The 19213-nt window shown below is 41.1% G+C and overlaps 1 protein-coding gene across 11 annotated transcripts in view; it reads left to right on the top strand.

Annotated features, from left to right (window-relative positions):
• Vps13 (vacuolar protein sorting 13C) overlaps positions 1 to 19213 on the top strand; it is a 1483510-nt gene that overhangs the window by 1333873 nt on the left and 130424 nt on the right. The window lies entirely within an intron of this gene.

The following is a 19213-nucleotide window of genomic DNA, read 5'->3' as shown; positions in this document are numbered from 1 at the left end:
AAAGACTAGAACAGGGGAGACCTACAATCCATTGAAAAATATGAGAGTGGCATTTCACTACATGGATGATGATATGAGGAAGAAAATTGTTGAACAGTTGATGCTGACCAGACTGGAATGCACAGGGGTGATATTGTCACCATGCTTAAAGAAAGACACAAGAAAAATAGAATCCAAAAGGCAGCAACCAAGATGGTCCCTGGTTTAAACATGATATATCAGAAAAGAATGAAGAAACTGGGACTTCTCACTTTGGAAGAGTAAAGAAAGGTGACATGATGATATTCAAACTGGAAATAGGTGAAAGTGGTGTCATGTGTTAGGCCCTGTATTTGAGTTGGTACACTGAATCATAACTGTGACTTAAGTAGTTCTTGCAATCCAGATCCTAGAACAACATTTAGCTTCTTATGATCAATTTAACTTTACTGGGGTCAAGAAAATAGTGAAGTGCAATCTTTTAATTTAGTATTTGAATTAAATTATAACTAACTTTTACTTACAATTAAGTCGGTGTGAACAGAATGTGAGAATGGTAACCAAGAGGACTCAAAAATGCCCGTGCATCTTTTTTATGCTACAGCTGTACAACACCAGTGCCATGGCACAGGTGCCAATGTATGCCAATGTAACCTGTCCTATTTCTATTTATTCAGCTCCACACAATTTACCTGTATCTTCATTTTTGTGTAAAGAGGACTTACAATATCGTCACTAATACTCATCTAAAGCATGTAAGCAATGGGGTCTAGAAGTGAGGGCCCTACTTTGATTCATCATCATGATTTATGCGCCCTCTGACCTCTGATGACAGGAGGCCCCAATTTTATAGTCCTGCACTACCAGCTTCCAAGCCCTCCATGTCATTTGTATGTGTGATCCCCACAACTATTATCAGTAACATGTCATAGAACATGACATATATCCCCCTTCACTGGAGAAGAATTTTCAGACTTGTGAAACAGTGCCTGAACATTTTGTGTTGGGACACAACAGGGCGTCGGCTACCACATTTGATTTTCCTGGAATATGTTGAATACTTGGATCATATCCCTGGAGTGCTAATGCCCATCTGGCCAATCTGTCATATTTTGTCTTACCATCTATGATATACTTCAATGGGTTATGGTCACATAAGATGATTACTTTCTTATCTAGGTATATGGAATTTCTTTAAAGCTAATATGAGGCTGAGGGCCTCCCTCTTAATGGTAGAATATTGCTTTTGATACTCCTTAAGAATCTGAGACATAAATGAGATGGGTCTCGTGACACCATCCCTTTCCTGAGCAAGCATGGCACCTACAGCTACCTGACTGGCATCACAAAAAAGATAAAAAGTCTTACTATAATCTGGGGCTATCAAGACAGGATGACCTGAGAGAAGTTTCTTGCATTCTATGGCTGCATCAGTGCCCTCATCCCACATGAAATGATTATAAGAGAACATGCAGGTTAAAGGTGTGGCTACCTCTGCAAGGTTTGGACAATACCTCTGATAGAATCCAAGCATGCCCATGAATCCCCTGATGCCTCTCTTCATCTTCGGGACCTGGAAGACCATGATGTCTTTTACTCTGGCCTCTAATGGTGTAATACAGTTCTGGCCAACTTGGTGTCCCAGGTATTTGATAGTACTTCTCCTGAAAGCACTCTTCTTTAGGTTCACAGTGAGATGGGCTTGTGCCAGTCTATCAAGTAAACCCCTCAGCCTGAGCGTCTGATCACTCCATGTGTCAGAGAACACTACTCTGTCATCTGAATATGCCCTGACACCTGGCAACCCCTCAACTAGCCAATTCATGAGGCACTGAAGGATGCTTCACTATTTTCATCCCGAATGGGGTCACTTTATATTGAAAGTGCCCATGTTGGCTAACAAAAGCAGATACTTCAGTAGCACCACTTGTAAAGGGAATTTGATGGTATCCCTTCATTAGATCTAACTTAGACAAATGTTTTGCAGTAGTGACCTCCTCAATAATATCTATTCTGGGGAGAGGGTAAGGGTCTGCTTTAGTGACTGTTTTCACCTTCCTGTAATCAACACATAATCTCCACTCACCTCCAGATTTTGGTACCAGCACAGCTGGTGAGGCCCAAGGACTAGTGCTAGGTTCCACTAATCCTTGGTCCATGAGTTGCCTTACTTCCTCCTCCATGATTCTCTTCTTCTGGGGCAACAATCTGTACAGTGTTTGCTTCACCGGCTTGGCTCCATCTTCTAGGAAGACGTCATGATATATTGCTTGAGTAATGGTGGGACATGAGGAAAATATCTGGGCATTCTTGCAGAAAAGTGCTCTGACTTCTTACCACATCTCTCCCTCCAATGATGACAGATTCCCCCAATGCCTCACTGGTGTCTGATCTGCCTAAATCATAAAAGAAGGTTAGATCCCCAATATCTGAATCAAGGCTACTGTCAGTTTGCTCTGTCTCAACCATGCCAATCTCTTCCTCCTCTACTGTTCCCTTGCATTCTTTCAGGAAGTAAATATGTGCTTGTTACACCCCAGACCTTCTCATCAGGTTTCTTACAACATAATTATGATCCCCTTTTCTCTCAAGTACTTTGAATGGTCCCTCATATATTGGATGCAATGATTTTTTTCTGAGGGGACAACACAAGCACATATTCTCCGACTTTTATTTCCCTCTTAACTGATTTCCTATCATAATAATCCTTATAGTTACCATGCGTTATTTCAAGATTTCTTTTTGCTATTTGCCTGACCTTCCTCAACTTCTTGAATTGGTACCCACTAACTTGGTATACATGGTACTTTCCTCTGGGGTTTTTGACAGTAGCTGGTTGTACAGGGAGGCAAGGGGCTCCCTTTGGGTCCTACCAAACATCAAGTATAAGGGAGAAAAGCCTAGACCTTCATGTACAGTTATTCTAGTGGCATATAGTAACAATTCTATGTCTTCATCCCAGTCCTTCTCAAATTCTAATACAAAGGTTTGAATCATGTTTTTTAAGGTTCTGTGGAGCCTTTTGAGGCTTCCTTGACTTTGGGGGTGATATGCTGATGCGATCACATGTTTTATGTTGAAGCCTTCCAGGGATCCTTTGAGTATCCCACTTAAAAAGTTAGTGCCTCCATCACTTTGTACCTCCCAAGGCATAACCATCTTATCAAAATAAGACATTAGGGCTTTGGTGATTGTCCTGGCCTTAATGTTTGGGAGAGGTATCTCCTCAGCATATCGAGTAGCCTGACACATTATGGTGAGGAGAAATGATTTCCTGGATTTTGTCTTTGGGGAGAGGGCCCACACAATCAATGGTAATTTTGGTAAAGGGCTCCTTGATGAAGGGAACTTGGCACATGGGTACCTTCTTAGGTGTATCATTTGGCTTATCAGTCACTTGATACACAACACACTGCCTAACCACTCTTTTGACATCTTCTGATAACTGAGGCCAGAAAAAGTGTGCTGATATCATTTGCTTTGTTTTGGTGATCCCAAAGTGGGCGCACGAAGTTTCATGAGCTAGCCTCACAATTTTCTCTCTTATCACTTGAGGCACTACTGTCCGAGTAACAGTATCACCTCCTACCTTTTCTGGTACCTTGTATTTTCTCAAGAGTACACCATCCTTCACGATGAACTCCCTCTCGCTGTATTTCCCTTTCTCCTGCTCCTCTTCCTCAACTGCTCAGCATACTGCCTCCAATTCTGGATCCTCCTGCTATAGTCAGATGAGTTCTTTCCTATCCATGGCCATCTCAAGGACCACCTCATCTGCCAGGATGTCATCTCCCTGGCCTCCAGCTACTTTTCAGAGTCTGTGCTGAACAGGGGGTCCAGGTTGTCATTGCCTCGTTCTTCTTCTTCTCATGCCTCTTTGGCCGGCACCTAGTGACAACAGCCACAGGGTCGGCCATGTCAGCCTCATCTGTGTGTGTATGGTCAGTCTGGGTATGGGGTCATCCACCGTCTTGAGTCTGACCTGGACTGTCTCACCTACATCATTCCCCAGAAGGATGTCTGTCCCTTTTATTGGAAGCTCTGCTAATCCTACTTCAATGCTAGCTGTCAGACCATCTATCTCAAGTAACACTTTAACTATAGGTTTTAATGTTGTCATGCCTCCGGGTAATCCCATGGTGAACTGACCTATGCATCTATTTTCCAGACCTGGTATCACATCTGGCCTTACAATAGTGTGGGATGCTCCTGTGTCTCGCAGAGCCTTGACCTCATTTTTCCTTCCACTTGTCCCCGTTGACTGTTGCGTAGGCTGTCCTGATCCAACCCTACTAGTTTTCCTTTTGGTTTTTCTCCCTTTTCCAGGATAAATCTCACTGCATGACTCAACTGTAGGGTCCCTACTTATTCTACCTCTTTTCTGCAGGAGTTTTTCATCTTCAATTCTACTTTGCTCCATGACATATCTCCCTCCTATCCTTGGTAATTCTCCATCTATCCAGTTTTTCTTTTGGTTATCCTCCCTACTATAATATCTGTCCCTTACTTGTGGGAATTCCTCAAAATACCACAATTTTGACCCCTGTCTGTGAGTAATTTCATTGTGTCTCAGCCTGCTTTCGAATTTGTTCTCCATGCGATATCTACCACCTAGCCTAACTTCACTCTTGTTATCTTCCATGTCATAGTGCCTGAATTATGGGAATTCCTCAAAACTATAAAATTCTGTTCTTTGTCTTCGATTTATTTCATCATCTATTTTGCTTTTGCTGATACTACTTCTCACATTGTAATATCTGTCACTTCTGTTCTCCCTTGTTTCATAATATCTGTTCCTATTTCGTTCCAATTTTACATTGTAGACATAAAATTTCTTTCTCCTATCGTCTCTTATATCATAATATTAATCTCTTCTGTCATTTCTCATATTACAATATCTCTCTCCTACCTGTGAGAATCCCTCGAAGTCATGACTTATTTCAGAGCTGCTTGGAGTGTTTGAACATGGCATTTTTTTTATTATCTTTTTTATTTTATGCAACAAAGAAAATGGCATGGCACCAATATGTAAACAAAGGTAGTGAAATGCTCCTGTTCCTAAGATCGATCACGATTTTAGTTGCTTGGTGGCCTAACGTTCTTGCATTTTCTTCTAATTTCCTATCAGATGTTTGCACCAATCTCTTTATCCAGTGAAGAAGAAAATTGATCCCAAACAGGAGGCCCCCATATATGTCACGTGCTAGGTCCTGTATTTGAGTTGGTACATTGAATCATAAACTGTGACTCAAGCAGTTCCTGCAATCCAGATCCTAGAACAACATTTAGCCTCTTATGATCAATTTAACTTCACTGGGGTCAAGAAAATAGTGAAGTGCAATCATTGAATTTAATATTTGAATTAAATTACAACTGACTTTTACAATTAAGTCGGTGTGAACAGAGTGTGAGCGTGGTAATCAGGAGTACTCAAAATGCCCGCTCATCTTTATATACTACAACCGTACAACACCAGTGCCATGGCACAGGTGCCAATGTATGCCAATGTAACCTATCCTATTTCTATTTACCCAGCTCCACACAATTTACCTGTATCTTTATTTTTGTATGAAGAGGGCTTACAATATAGTCACTAATACTCATCTAAAACATATAAGCAATGGGGCCTAGAAGTGAGGGCCCTACTTTGATTCATCATCAGGATTTATGCGCCCTCTGATCTCTGATGACAGGAGGCCCCGATTTTTTAGTCCTCCACTGCAGGCTTCCAAGCCCTCCGCGTCATTTGTGTGTGTGATGCCCATGTCCATTGTCAGTAATATGTTTGGGAACATGACAGTGGACAAAAAAGAATTACTAATGCTAGAAGAAAAATCAACACAAGGTTGTAATAAAAAAAGAATAAAAAAAGACTGAAAGATGTCCAGAAGCATAGCTTTAAACATAGAAGTGTAATCTTGTGTAATAAGTTGGTGATGCGGTCACCATATTTAAAGAAAGGTATAAGAAAAATAGAATCCAAAAGGCAGCAAGCAAGATGATCCCTGGTCTAAACATGATATATGAGGAAAGATTGAAGAAACTGGGACTTCCCACTTTTGAAGAGTGAAGAGAGAGGCAACATCATGATGATATCTAAACTGAAAATAGGTTGAGAGAAAGTGGACGCAAAAGAATTACTAAGACTAGATGAAAAATCAACAAGAGGTTGTAATGAAAGATATGAACAACAAACCTGCTTGAAAGATGTCAAAAAACATAGCTTTCCACATAGAAGTGTAGACTTTTGGAATAAGTTGGATGAAAATATAACTCAAGCTAACACTAGCAACAGACAATATACCCTCAAATAGACAACAAGAAGATGCTCACAAATCATTTTGCACAGACAAGCCATCTCATCCCTCACCCTGAGGATGGATGCATCATCCAACATAAGAAAAACTTCCCTGCAGACCAAGACTACACACCCTTCATAGACAGCCAGACAAAGCATATAATCCATTATGTCAAACACTCATCCACTTGTCGTCAGACAGCATAAGTAACATTTACCTAAATTACCATGGACCACATGGCATACATGCACTCACCAACATTACAAGCTACAGCTATTCATACAACACCATACCTGACATCTGGGAGCATGGGAAGATCATCACAGTCCCCAAACCCAACAAAGACCTAATAGTTCTAGTTTCACACTGCCGAATCACACTTCTTTGCACCCCATCCAAAGTTGTAGAACCCCTCATACTACAGCTTGTCACACCACATATCCCCCTTGCTAAATCACATGATTTTAGACCACTATATTCCACAAACATTCTTCAAATAGATCATACACAAAGATTTTTTGACAGCATCAATTTAGATAAGCCCCCACATAGTACACTTCTTATAACACTAGTTATGAGTTAAGCTTTTGATGCCGTCCACAACACAAGCTCACAAACAAAATATACAATGCAGACAAGCACAATAATACCAATAGATGGCTGGCCAATTATTTGGCATGTAGAAATAACTGTGTGTCATATAATGGTCAATTATAACACACCACAAACTTTAGGAATGAAGTACCTCAGGGCTTTGCCCTATCACTCACACCCTTCCCAACAACCCAGAAATATAAATGTCTCCTTATGTAGATGATATAACAATTATGTGCACACACCATAACACAGAGCCACAGAAATACTACTGTTATACCTCAACACACTTATCACCTGCTTCACTACAGACCCAAAATAGCCCCAACCAAATCCACAGTCACACTTCTTACCAACTGGAGAGCAGAACACAAATGTGGCGCAGCGAATTACTCTGCTGCGCATAGGGGTTAGCGTAAACGAGTGCCCTCTTTTCTGCGTTACGTAACGTAAACAACGCGGAAGGGGTAAGGATCCACGGAGTACTCGTTGCTACGTTTATTGGCAATAGAAAAAACGACTTTCTCATCTTCACACAACAGGTGCTGCCATTGAAACCATGGCAGCAGACAGTAATTGGGAGGAAGAGTAGAAGTAGTAGATGAACAAGCTGTAAAACAATACAGAGTGGCGCTCGTTACTAACAGCTTTTATACAGAATTACAAAGAATCTGAACATGAAATACGAGCAGCTTAAGGCTAAATTCATTATGACATACAAGAAACGATATACCAGATCTAAAACTAAATTCGGCTCAAAAACTCACTGAGTAGGCCGCGAAGGGAGTGGGTATACAACTGAAGGCGTTCCAAACCAGACTGCCTAGATGTGTGACGTGACATCACAAAACAGCCACCGGTTCTTACACACCTTCTTAAGTCTAATTCTTTAAGTGAACATTGTACAAATAATGAGATGTTATCTTGCAACACAGCTTGCAGACAACTTACAAGGTAGGATTTTCGAACAGAAAAGGCCTCTGCTCGAAATATACTTAAAATTAAAGCATTACAAAAAACAAAATTGAAAACCTATTCCGAGGGGAAACGAGCCTTACGACAAAAAATATGTAAACATGGGGATACACGGACGTATAAAAAAGCCCCGTTACCTCTCGTAACGGCACACTCCCTTCCTAATTTTCTAGGGGGAAATTACAAAATCTATTGACATAGCAGTACAAGCTCGGAAATGGGTCTTACATATTCATGAGCCTTGTTGTTTACCAAAACACTTGGACTTTCCTGACTAAACCATCCTTGCTAGGGAATACTTTGATTACAATACCCAAGGGCCACTGTCCTTGGGGACACTCTTGATTTTTTACCAACACTACATCATCCACCTTTACATTTGGAGAGGAATTAACCCACTTTCTTCTAGGTTGCAAAGAGGAAAGATACTCTTTCTTCCATCTCTTCCAGAATTCCTCAGCAAGGTGATGTACATGCTTCCATTGTGTTTTGTATACTGCCTTAATATCTATCTCTTCAGGAAGAGTTACAGGAATATCAGTTTTCTGAGTGAGAAGGATAGATGGAGACAAAACGAAAGGACTACTAGGGTCCGATGAAACAGAAACTAAAGGTCTGGAATTCACGATCTTACATACCTCCGCAAAGAAGGTTACTAACACCTCATGTGTTAATGCCTTGGGGTGATGGTTAGTCAGTATTACATTCATGATGTTGCGGACTATCCCAACCATACGCTCCCATGCTCCACCCATGTGAGAAGCATGAGGAGGGTTAAACAACCAAGTGCAACCTTGACTTGACAAGAAACTATTGACATCACCACCTTCATCGGTAATGGCAAGCAAGTTCAGTGCTTTGACAGCACCTACAAAGTTCGTGCCTCTGTCAGAACGCATCAGTTTAACTGGGCCACGAATACAGATGGATCTCTTTAAGGCATTAATGAAGGAAGAAGTACTCAATTCTTCTACAGTCTCTATATGGATAGCTCTGGAAACAAGACAGGTGAACAGAACGCCCCATCTTTTACTTTCGAGGAAGGAACTTCTAGTGCGCCGCATTTTTATATGCCAGGGGCCAAAGAGGTCAACTCCTACATAAGAAAATGGCGGATTGGGAGTAAGTCTGTCAATGGGCAAGTCTCCCATCTTCTGAACACATGCCTTACCTCTTACCCTTTTACAGGTGACGCATTTAGAAATGACCTTAGAGATAGTACGTTTCCCTCCCAAAATCCAGAAACCGCCTGAACGGATGGCTCCTTCTGTAATCACTCTCCCTTGGTGGTGCACTGTCTCATGGTAGTGACGGATCAACAACAAGCCTAAGTGGGATTCCTTTGGAATAATAATAGGCCTTGCAAGCATACCAAGTACATCGCTGCCTTGACTCAACCTGCCTCCTACACGAAGTAGGCCCTTCTGGTCTAAATAAGGAGACAGAGATGCAATGGGACTGGAAGGAGATAAACAAACTTCACTTTGCAATTTAGTCGTGGCAGACGAGAAATAATCCTTTTGGTATATCTGAACGATGAGATCAGCTGCATCTTCTAGTTGATTGGGTGACTTATGTTTGTTGCACATATGCCAACCTGAACAACACTTGTTACCTTGTTTGAAAGAACGGGCTATGTGCTTAAGGAGAGCTACTGCTCTTACAAGTCTCCTCCAACAGGAGAAATTAGAGAACCTCTGAGCTAATGACACAACTGCAGGTTCTACATTGCTCTTGTTTACACTAACAAGGGGTTCAGACTCAATTGTGTAGTCTGATACCTTCACTTCTTTATCTGTCTCCGGGCTTACAAGAGGAAAACTTCCACGGGTGGATACAACATCCTCAAATAAGCATGAGGGACCTGACAACCAATCACTCTGATTTAGGTCGGTTATTTCGAGACCACGGGTAGCCAGGTCTGCTGGATTACAATCCGTAGGTACATAATGCCATTGGGTAGGTTCGGTGGACGACCTAATGTGGTCTACTCTGTTACTCACGTAGACATGAAATCTACGCCTTTCATTATGAATATAGCCTAAGACAATCATGCTGTCAGAATAGAAATGCCTTGCGTCTACGGTTTTGTCTAAGCAGTCTGTGATGGAATTACTGAGATTAACTGCCATCACTGCAGCACACAACTCCAACCTGGGAATAGTATGACCATGGTTGGGAGCTACTTTAGCCTGTCCCCTCACAAAACACACCTGGTAGCTTTTGGTATCACTAAAAACTTTAAGATATGATACAGCTCCTACTGCTACTCTGGAGGCATCTGAAAAGGTATGAAGCTCTATCCTGTGAGCTTGAGACAAAGAAATACTGGCGAACTGACGATTGATGCTTATGTCCTTGAGGTTCCTTAAGGACGTTAGCCATCTGGACCATTTGGTGTGGATCTTAGCTGGTATGGGTTCATCCCAACCACACTTTAGATTGGTTATCTCTCTCAGGAGTAGTTTTCCCACTATTATTACTGGAGCTAAGAACCCCATGGGGTCAAACAGACTGTTTACAACAGACAGTATTCCTCTTTTCGTCAAAGGCTTGTCTGAATCCATGAATCTGTATAAGAAAACATCTTTTTGGATATCCCATAAGAGGCCTAGGCTAGACTGCATAGGCATAGAGTCAGAAGTTAGATTCAGCTCCTGAAGGTTATCAGCCAGCTCACTGGTGGCAAACTTTTCCAGCACTTCCTTACTGTTGGAAGTGATCTTGTGCAAGCATAAGCGTCCTCCTTCTTGGAGTGCTGACTTAGAGTCTTGGATTAACTTGTAAGCAGTCTCTACATCTGGCAGAGATGCTAACCCATCATCCACGTAGAAATTGTTCTCTATGAAATAGCGAACTTCAGGAGAGGCATTTTCTACAGACTTACGCAAGCCATAGGTGGCTATGGCGGGAGATGGAGTGTTTCCTAAGACGTGAACAGTCATCCTATACTCAATCAACCTTTTATCAGGGTCATTATCCTTGTACCAGAAGAATCTGAGGTAATCTCTTTGCTCAGTCTTCACTTTGAAATTGTAGAACATCTGTTCTACATCAGCTGCCGCTGCTACAGCTTCCTGATGGAAGCGCAGAAGAATCCCGAGAATACTGTTTGTCATATCAGGACCTGACATCAGCATATCATTTAGGGAGAACTCTCTGGATTTGGCAGAAGAGTCAAACACAACTCTGATCTTGTCAGGTTTCTTAGGGTGGTATACCCCAAACAAGGGAAGATACCAGCACTTCTGATCAGACTTCAATGGTGGTGCAACCTCAGCATGCCCACGATCTAACATCTTTTGCATGAAGGCCATCATATGCTGACGTTTTTCAGGCTTTGTGCTGAGGCTACGATGGAGAGACAGTGTGCGGTGCCACACAAAATCTCTATTATTACTGGTGGCTACAACATTAGGACGGAAGGGCAGTGGCGCGACCCAATGGCCACTTTGATCCTTGCGGAACTCTGAGTTCATGACATCTAAGAACTTCCTGTCTTCAATCGACAGGGCAGTCTTGTCATCATTTTTGGTTACTTTGAACAAATCATCCTTTACTTCAGAGACGTGAATTTGGTTACCACATGGTGCGACTATAGAGGGACGTCTATCATGTACAAAGGATGTTTTGAAACTGCTAATGACAGAAGGCATACAAGTGCCATGGAGACACACTTCCCCAATGATTGCCCATCCCAGACTGGTCTGTTGAGCTAGAGGGGCATTGACAGGTCCGATTCTCTGGTCAAAAATGTAATGGGCTGAAGGTACATCTCTACCAATGATGAGCAGAATCTCAGCCTCGGGGACTAGAGGCGGAATACATTCAGCCAGGTCGGACAGATGGGGATAGCCGCGAGCTATGGCAGGAGTGGATATCTCTTCTCCCACATTCGGAATGCTGTCACATTCCACTAGCAGAGGGACATGTACCTCATATGAGTTATGCCACGACATGATGGTGTAATTTTTGGTGGTGCGCCCAGAAGCGCCCGTTACACCTGCACAGGTAGCTAGACGATATGAAACCCGTTTGCTCTGCTTGTCAAACAAATCGAAAAACCCAGACCTTGCTAAAGAGCAATTGCACTGATCGTCTAGGATGGCATAACACCACACTCCGAGCTCTGGCTTACTTTCAGGATAGACTTTTACCAAGAAGGTCTTGGCGCAGGACTTACTCATGGAGGTGGGGTTACTGCATATCAAGGTACATTTGGAATTGACCGCAGCGTCCTCCCCTCCCTGAGTCTTTACTACGGGGGTAAGAACATTAGGAAGTGGCACTTGGTTAGCTACAGGGGAGCGAGGTGTCTTATCTTGAGCAACCTCCCTTCCATGCTGTGTAACCGCTTGAGTAGAACTTCTCTTCGACCTGGGTTCATCGTAGTGTAAGGCAGTCGCATGAGTATGGGCCCTGCAGAGCTTACAGAAAATTTTCTCCTTGCAGCTGGAAGAAGGATGGTTACCTTTACAACACCTATTACACATACCTTTATCACTTAGGAAATCCTTCCTCTCGCTCACAGACATGGTACGAAAAACCCTACAGAAATCCAAATGATGCACGTAGGCATCGTGGAAGATACAAAAACCCTCCTTTTCTGCCTTTCTTTGCTCATTAGAACTAGCAGCGCCAACAGACCTGTCAGCGCCCGTGGTCGACTTACTGCCCCCGGACAACGTGGTGTCAGTCTTCTTCACACGTACTTGAGGAAGCTTAGAGGGAGGTGGCTTCTCTGGTTTCACAAAACCGTCGGCACCAAAGTTTTGATAAGAGAAACATGGATTATTCTCGACCCTTGCCATCTCCTTCACAAACTCAATGAAAAAGGACAAGGGTGGGTACGGCACACCGTGAGAGGTCCTGTAGTTCATGGCTCTGCCAGTCCACGTTTTCTGTATATAGGGTGGAAGTTTTGCGACAATGGGATTGATACCTGAAGAGGCGTCATAATAGGCAAAGAGTGTACTGTATACAGGGTTAGCCTTCAAGGCTTCTATCTGGTACAGGATGTCACACAGGTCGTATAACCTTAAGGTATCTCTAGGTGATATCCTAGAGAAGTTGGTGAGCTTCTTTTTAATCGAAGTCTCAACGATTGAAGGGGTGGCAAACCTGTCATCCAAGCGCTCCCAAATTCTACTGCACGCCATGTTTGGATTCTTGGCATTTGAGTTTCTGGTTGTACGGGCCCATCCTTTAGACTCAGGACCTAGGTACTTAACTAACAGGTCCATTTCCTCCTTACGTGAGATGCCTAACTCTTGCACGACTTCCTTGAAACTCTCCTTCCAAACAGCATAGTCTTCCGCAGTATCATCAAACGTAGACAGCCTGCTAAGAAGTAAATCCTTCCACAAGAACTTGCTCAAATCAGCAGAATTGGAGGTTGTCCCCAATCTAGGAGATGCACTCCGAGGAGGTTTTACTACAGGTTGTGATGCAGAAAAGCTATGGTTAGCAACAGGTTGCTGCGCAGGTTGCACAGACCTCACCTTTACTTTTTCGATACGAGGTTCAAAACTGAATGGAACATTGTTAGCAGGCTGTGAGTTAACTCTGAAATCAGAACAGGGCTTGAAAACAGGGCTTTCAGGGTTCAAGCCTACCGGATCCTTCCGACTAGCGGAAACATCAACTATACCACCCTGTTGTTCCACATATAGTTGGGTGCGGGTAGCAACTGTATCTTTTAATTGGTCCCAGTCACTGCACATTTCCCAATCATCGTCGGCTCCTAAATGCCTAAGTTCGGCTTCGGCTTCGGCTTCTTCCAACTCCTTTTACTGTGTCATAACTTTGAACTTGGCCTGCATTTCAGCCTTTTCTTTCATAAGCCGACCCTCCTGCTTGGCAAACTTGACTCTGATACGAGCGGTCTCCACCTTGGCTCGTTGCTTCCTTGCAACACTAACACTGGTGCTACTGGAACGACCTGACCTAACCGACCTTCTTGAACTGCCCTTCGTGGAAGGGGGTATGCAAAACTCAGAGTGGTCGGCGAAGGATAAAGGAACTTGACTGGACTTCAGGTCATCTTGTGAAAACGGTTCAGTGTGGTGTTCCTCTTCCGTGACTTCAATTGAGGAAGAGGAAGCATAATTACTGATTACCTGACGAAAAGATGCCTGAAAATCCCTGTCTTCGTGCTTCACTGATTCAGCACGAGCCAGACTTTCTGAAGTACGTTCACGCATTAAGAATTCCAGATACCTTTTTACAGTATCCTGGTACACAGCGTGGGCCTTATACAACCAAGGACTATGATTCGGTTCTTCCAATAAGGCCTGTACTCCTTCCCTACTCGCCTTTACCCTCTCTTCATGCTGATCAGACGCTCTCTGAAAAACCTCTTGCCCTTCGGCAGTTAGGGTCCTGAGTCTACCAGAGACGGGTCCTTCATCTATACTGTGGGTGGAAGACATATTGCCTAGCGAGAGAAACAGTGACAGACAAAGTAAACGATAAGGAAGGCAAGGAAAAACTCAACTTGAACGAAAACCACGGAATACGTTACCACACTCCTAACTATACGACTATTTGGGTAGACAACAACAGATTAAAACTTACATTTGGTAAGGCACATTATTCGCATGCTCACATCAACATATGACAAAATTTTAGGCAAGGTAGCTTTGCCTTCAAAGGGAAAAAACAAATGCTTACAATACGATGGGGTTTGTTATGTAAACACTGGTGGGACTTGGCGCCCGTACGCTGTTGCCACATCAACACCTTGCGCGCGGATACGATTACTAAGACGACACGAGATCACTACACTTAATTTCCCGCATCGGCCACTACACTTAATTTCCGGCATCGGCCACTACACTTAGTTTCCCGCATCGGCAACAACACAACACTTCGCATACACTCGCAACTTATAGTACGCGAAAACTAGCGACACATCAAGCTTGTTGTGGTGACGACGAGGCGAATCTAGACGTGGCGGCGGTGGACGGGCGTGGTCGACATTCCAAAGATGGACTTGGCATACTGCTTGGCTACCTTTTAACTCCTTCGCAGCGGCTCTTTTCATTCACCTCTTCACGAAAGCTATTTTCTTTCATTTCATTGGCAGGGAGCGCCAATGGCCGTCACTTTTTCATTGTGGCGCAGCGAATTACTCTGCTGCGCATAGGGGAAAGCGTAACGAGTGCCCTCTTTTCTGCGTTACGTAACGTAAACAAACGCGGAAGGGGTAAGGATCCACGGAGTACTCGTTGCTACGTTTATTGGCAATAGAAAAAACGACTTTCTCATCTTCACACAACAGGTGCTGCCATTGAAACTATGGCAGCAGACAGTAATTGGGAGGAAGAGTAGAAGTAGTAGATGAAAAGCTGTAAAACAATACAGAGTGGCGCTCGTTACTAACAGCTTTTATACAGAATTACAAAGAATCTGAACATGAAATACGAGCAGCTTAAGGCTAAATTCATTATGACATACAAGAAACGATATACCAGATCTAAAACTAAATTCGGCTCAAAAACTCACTGAGTAGGCCGCGAAGGGAGTGGGTATACAACTGAAGGCGTTCCAAACCAGACTGCCTAGATGTGTGACGTGACATCACAAAACAGTAACCGGTTCTTACACACCTTAAGTCTAATTCTTTAAGTGAACATTGTACAAATAATGAGATGTTATCTTGCAACACAGCTTGCAGACAACTTACAAGGTAGGATTTTCAAACAGAAAAGGCCTCTGCTCGAAATATACTTAAAATTAAAGCATTACAAAAAACAAAATTGAAAACCTCTTCCGAGGGGAAACGAGCCTTACGACAAAAAATATGTAAACATGGGGATACACGGACGTATAAAAAAGCCCCGTTACCTCTCGTAACGGCACAACAAATATATTGAACTATGGGACGATGCTGCTAGATTTTTATTTTTATAGGTAAAGCCAGATAAAAATATTGGCCAGTTGAGTGGATGGGGGGGAAGCAACGCTATTCAGGGTCACAGTAGAGGCAAAACATTGCTGGTTCCTACTTTGGAAGAGAGGCAGTGAGGGAAAATAGGGCTTTTTCATCTTCAAAGTTGCTCATGAAAAGAAACAAAATATGAAAATTTATTTTAGTTTCTTTGCATTACAAAGTGTTGTCTTTTTTGTTGTATTTACACTAATGATGGCAAATTTGAAAGTTTCCAAACTGCAAGTGTAAGTCCATTGGATAACTATATATATATATATATATATATATATATATATATATATATATATATATATATATATATATATATACATATATAATATATATATATGTATTTACCTAGTTGTATTTTACGGGAAGGGGAGCTATGTTCATGGTGTCCCATCTTCATATCTCATTTTATCTAAACTATTTTTAAATTCATGTACTGTTTTTGCACACACCACTTTCTCATCTAACTTGTTCCAACTGTCTATTACTCTGTGAGGAAAGCTGTTCTTTTTCACATCTCTTCTATAGCTGTCTTTCTTGATTTTCTTTCCGTGCCCTCTTGTATTTCTATCATCCCATATTATCAGATTCTCTCTATCAATAATTTCTATGCCTTTCATGATTCTGTAAATAGCTATCAAATCTCCTCTCTTCTTTGCTCTAGTGTCTGTAGTTCAAGTTTTGCTAGTCTCTCTTCATATGATAGTTTTGAGAGTGTTGGTGCTAATTTTGTAATTGCTCTTTGTATTCTTTCAAGTTTTTTTATACATTTTTTTGTACTTGGTGACCACATCATTGCAGCATATTCCAATCTTGGTCTTATCAGGGTGATTAGAACTTTCTTCACCATTTCTTCATCCAGGTATGTAAATGCCACTTTAATTGTTCTTATAAAATTATAAGGTTCCCCAAAAATCTTATTTATATGTTTCTCAGGTGACATATTATTCATAACAATGACTCCCAGGTCCTTCTCATTTTCTACTTTTTTTATTCCTTCTTCTCCCAATTTATATGCTCCTGTTATTCTGTTTTTGCTTTTTCCAAATTCCATTATACTACACTTTTTTGTATTGAACTCCATCTCCCACTTCCTACTCCATTCCTGTACTTTATTTAGATCACTCTGTAGTGACTCACAATCTTCTTCCGTGTTCACTCTTTTTTCAATAGTTTTGCATCATGTGCAAAGAAGCTCATATAGCTTTCAATTCCTTCATCCATATCATTAATGTATATAGCAAACATTATTGGGGCCAGAACTGTTCCCTCCGGAACACCGCTTTTTACCTCATCCCATTTTGAGTGTTTGTCTCTTATCACTGCTCTCATTTTTCTTTCTTGCAAAAAGTCTTCCATCCAATTAAGCAGTTTGCTCTGTATTCCTCCTTCAGTTTCTAATTTCTTAAGCAACTTTTTTTTAGGTCTAGAAATGCACAATCAGCCCATCCATCTCTTTCTTGTATTATATCTATTAGCCTTGAATAGAAACATATTAAATTGGTGACGCATGATCGTCCTTGTCTGAATCCAAATTGCCTTGGATTTAACACTTTGTTTTTTTCTAAATATTTTACCCATCTACTTTTTATAATTCTTTCACAAATTTTTGCTATTGTACTTGTTAGAGAGACTGGTCTATAGTTGGTAGGGTCTTCTTTATTTCCTCCTTTATATATAGGTACTATATTTGCTTTTTTCCAATCTTCTGGAACTTTTCCTTCTTTCAAGGAACTATTTAGTATGCTATGTATTTTTTCTGCCAGTTCATTTCTGCATTCTTTCAGTATCCAGTTTGCTATTTCTTCTGGTCCATGCAATTTTCTGACATCAAGATTACTCAAGTGTGTTAATATTTCATTCTTTGTTACTTCTATTTCTTCCATAGGGGGGACTTTCTCTTTCCATTCGTTCTCTTCAGGTTGTATGTTCTCCCTTGTAAACACTGATTTAAAATGTTTGTTCATAATTTCCGCCATTTCCATTTCCTCATTGTATTCAACTCCCTCTTGTCTTAATTTCTCCAAGTCTTGTTTGTTTTTCAGTTTATTGTTTACAAATCTGTAGAATAGTTTTGGTTGATCTTTACACTTTTCTATGATATCTTTTTCATATTTTATCTTTTCCTCTCTGCACGTTTGTACATATTCATTTCTATAACAGGTATATATTTTCCATTTTTCAGGTCTGTCTTTTTTCCATCTGGTCCAGGCTTTGTCTCTTTTGTCTTTTAACTCCCTACAACTTTTGTTGTACCAGCATTTTACATATTCTTTTTCTTGTTTTTGTCTTTTTTATAAGTTTTTGTCAAAATATTCCATTTCTCTTCTACTATTGTTTCTTCTTTGTATATTTCTTCCCAGTTTTCCTTTTGAAAGAATTCTCTTATTTTATCAAAGTTTGTTTTTTCATACATCATTCTTCCTTTTCTATATTGTTCATTTCTTTTCATATATTTTTCTTCATTAAGTTCCATTTCAATCAATATGTGGTCACTTTTACTTATTGGTGTTTTATATTCAATTTTGTCTACTATTCTAGGTTCGGATGTGATTATTAGGTCTAGTCTCGATGGTTCTTCTTCATTTCTATACCTAGTGTTCTCCTGTATCCATTGTGTCATTGTATGGTCAGTAACCATCTCAAGTAGAGCGTTTCCCCACGAGCCGTCTCCACCCTTTACTGTCATTTCTTCCCAGCAGATTTCTTTGCAATTAAAGTCGCCCATCATAACTATTCTTCCTCCCTCTTCCATTATCTTGTTTAATGTTATCTTTGTGTCCTCTAACATACTTTTATGTTCACTCTCTTCCCATGAGGCTGTTTTCGGGGCCACATAATTTATCACAAATTTTCTGCTCTTATCTCTATCTTCTACCTCCATCATTATCATCTCTACTGTATTCTTTCCATATGTGACACACTTCACGTTTATATCCTTCTTAGTCAGGAACATAACTCCACCCCCTTCCTTTTTCACTCTGTTTCTAATCCAATAATTATATGCATCATGTCCTACACTGTTGGGTGGTAGTGGACCTTTTAATTTTGTTTCTACAATTCCCATTATCTCTGGTTCTTTTTCTTTCAAATAATCATTCAGCTCATTCAATCCTGTTATTAATCCATCTATATTTGTGTAAGACACTCTTAGTTTTCTGCCACTTCCATTGTGTTCTCTGTTTCCCTTTTGTTTTTCTCTTGTATGTCGACTTTCTTTAGTTTCATATTCACTACTCTCCAATAGAATCTCTCTTTTTCTGACTCCGTTCTTATCTCGTTTTTTTCCTTAGCTTCAAGTCTTTTCTGTTTTTCTTCCTCTCTTTCCTCTTTATTCATTTCCTTTTTTATCCATACCTTTTTATATTGTTCACTTGTTGCTAGTTTCCCTGTTTTGGATAAGATATTCTTAGCCGTAGTTTGT

This window comes from Oratosquilla oratoria, chromosome 27, assembly GCF_046742065.1.
Source record: "Oratosquilla oratoria isolate Oo_2021 chromosome 27, ASM4674206v1, whole genome shotgun sequence".
Lineage (NCBI taxonomy): Eukaryota > Metazoa > Arthropoda > Malacostraca > Stomatopoda > Squillidae > Oratosquilla > Oratosquilla oratoria.
The sequence above is the reverse complement of the archived record's forward strand: the minus strand, read 5'-3'. Positions and strand labels throughout refer to the sequence as shown.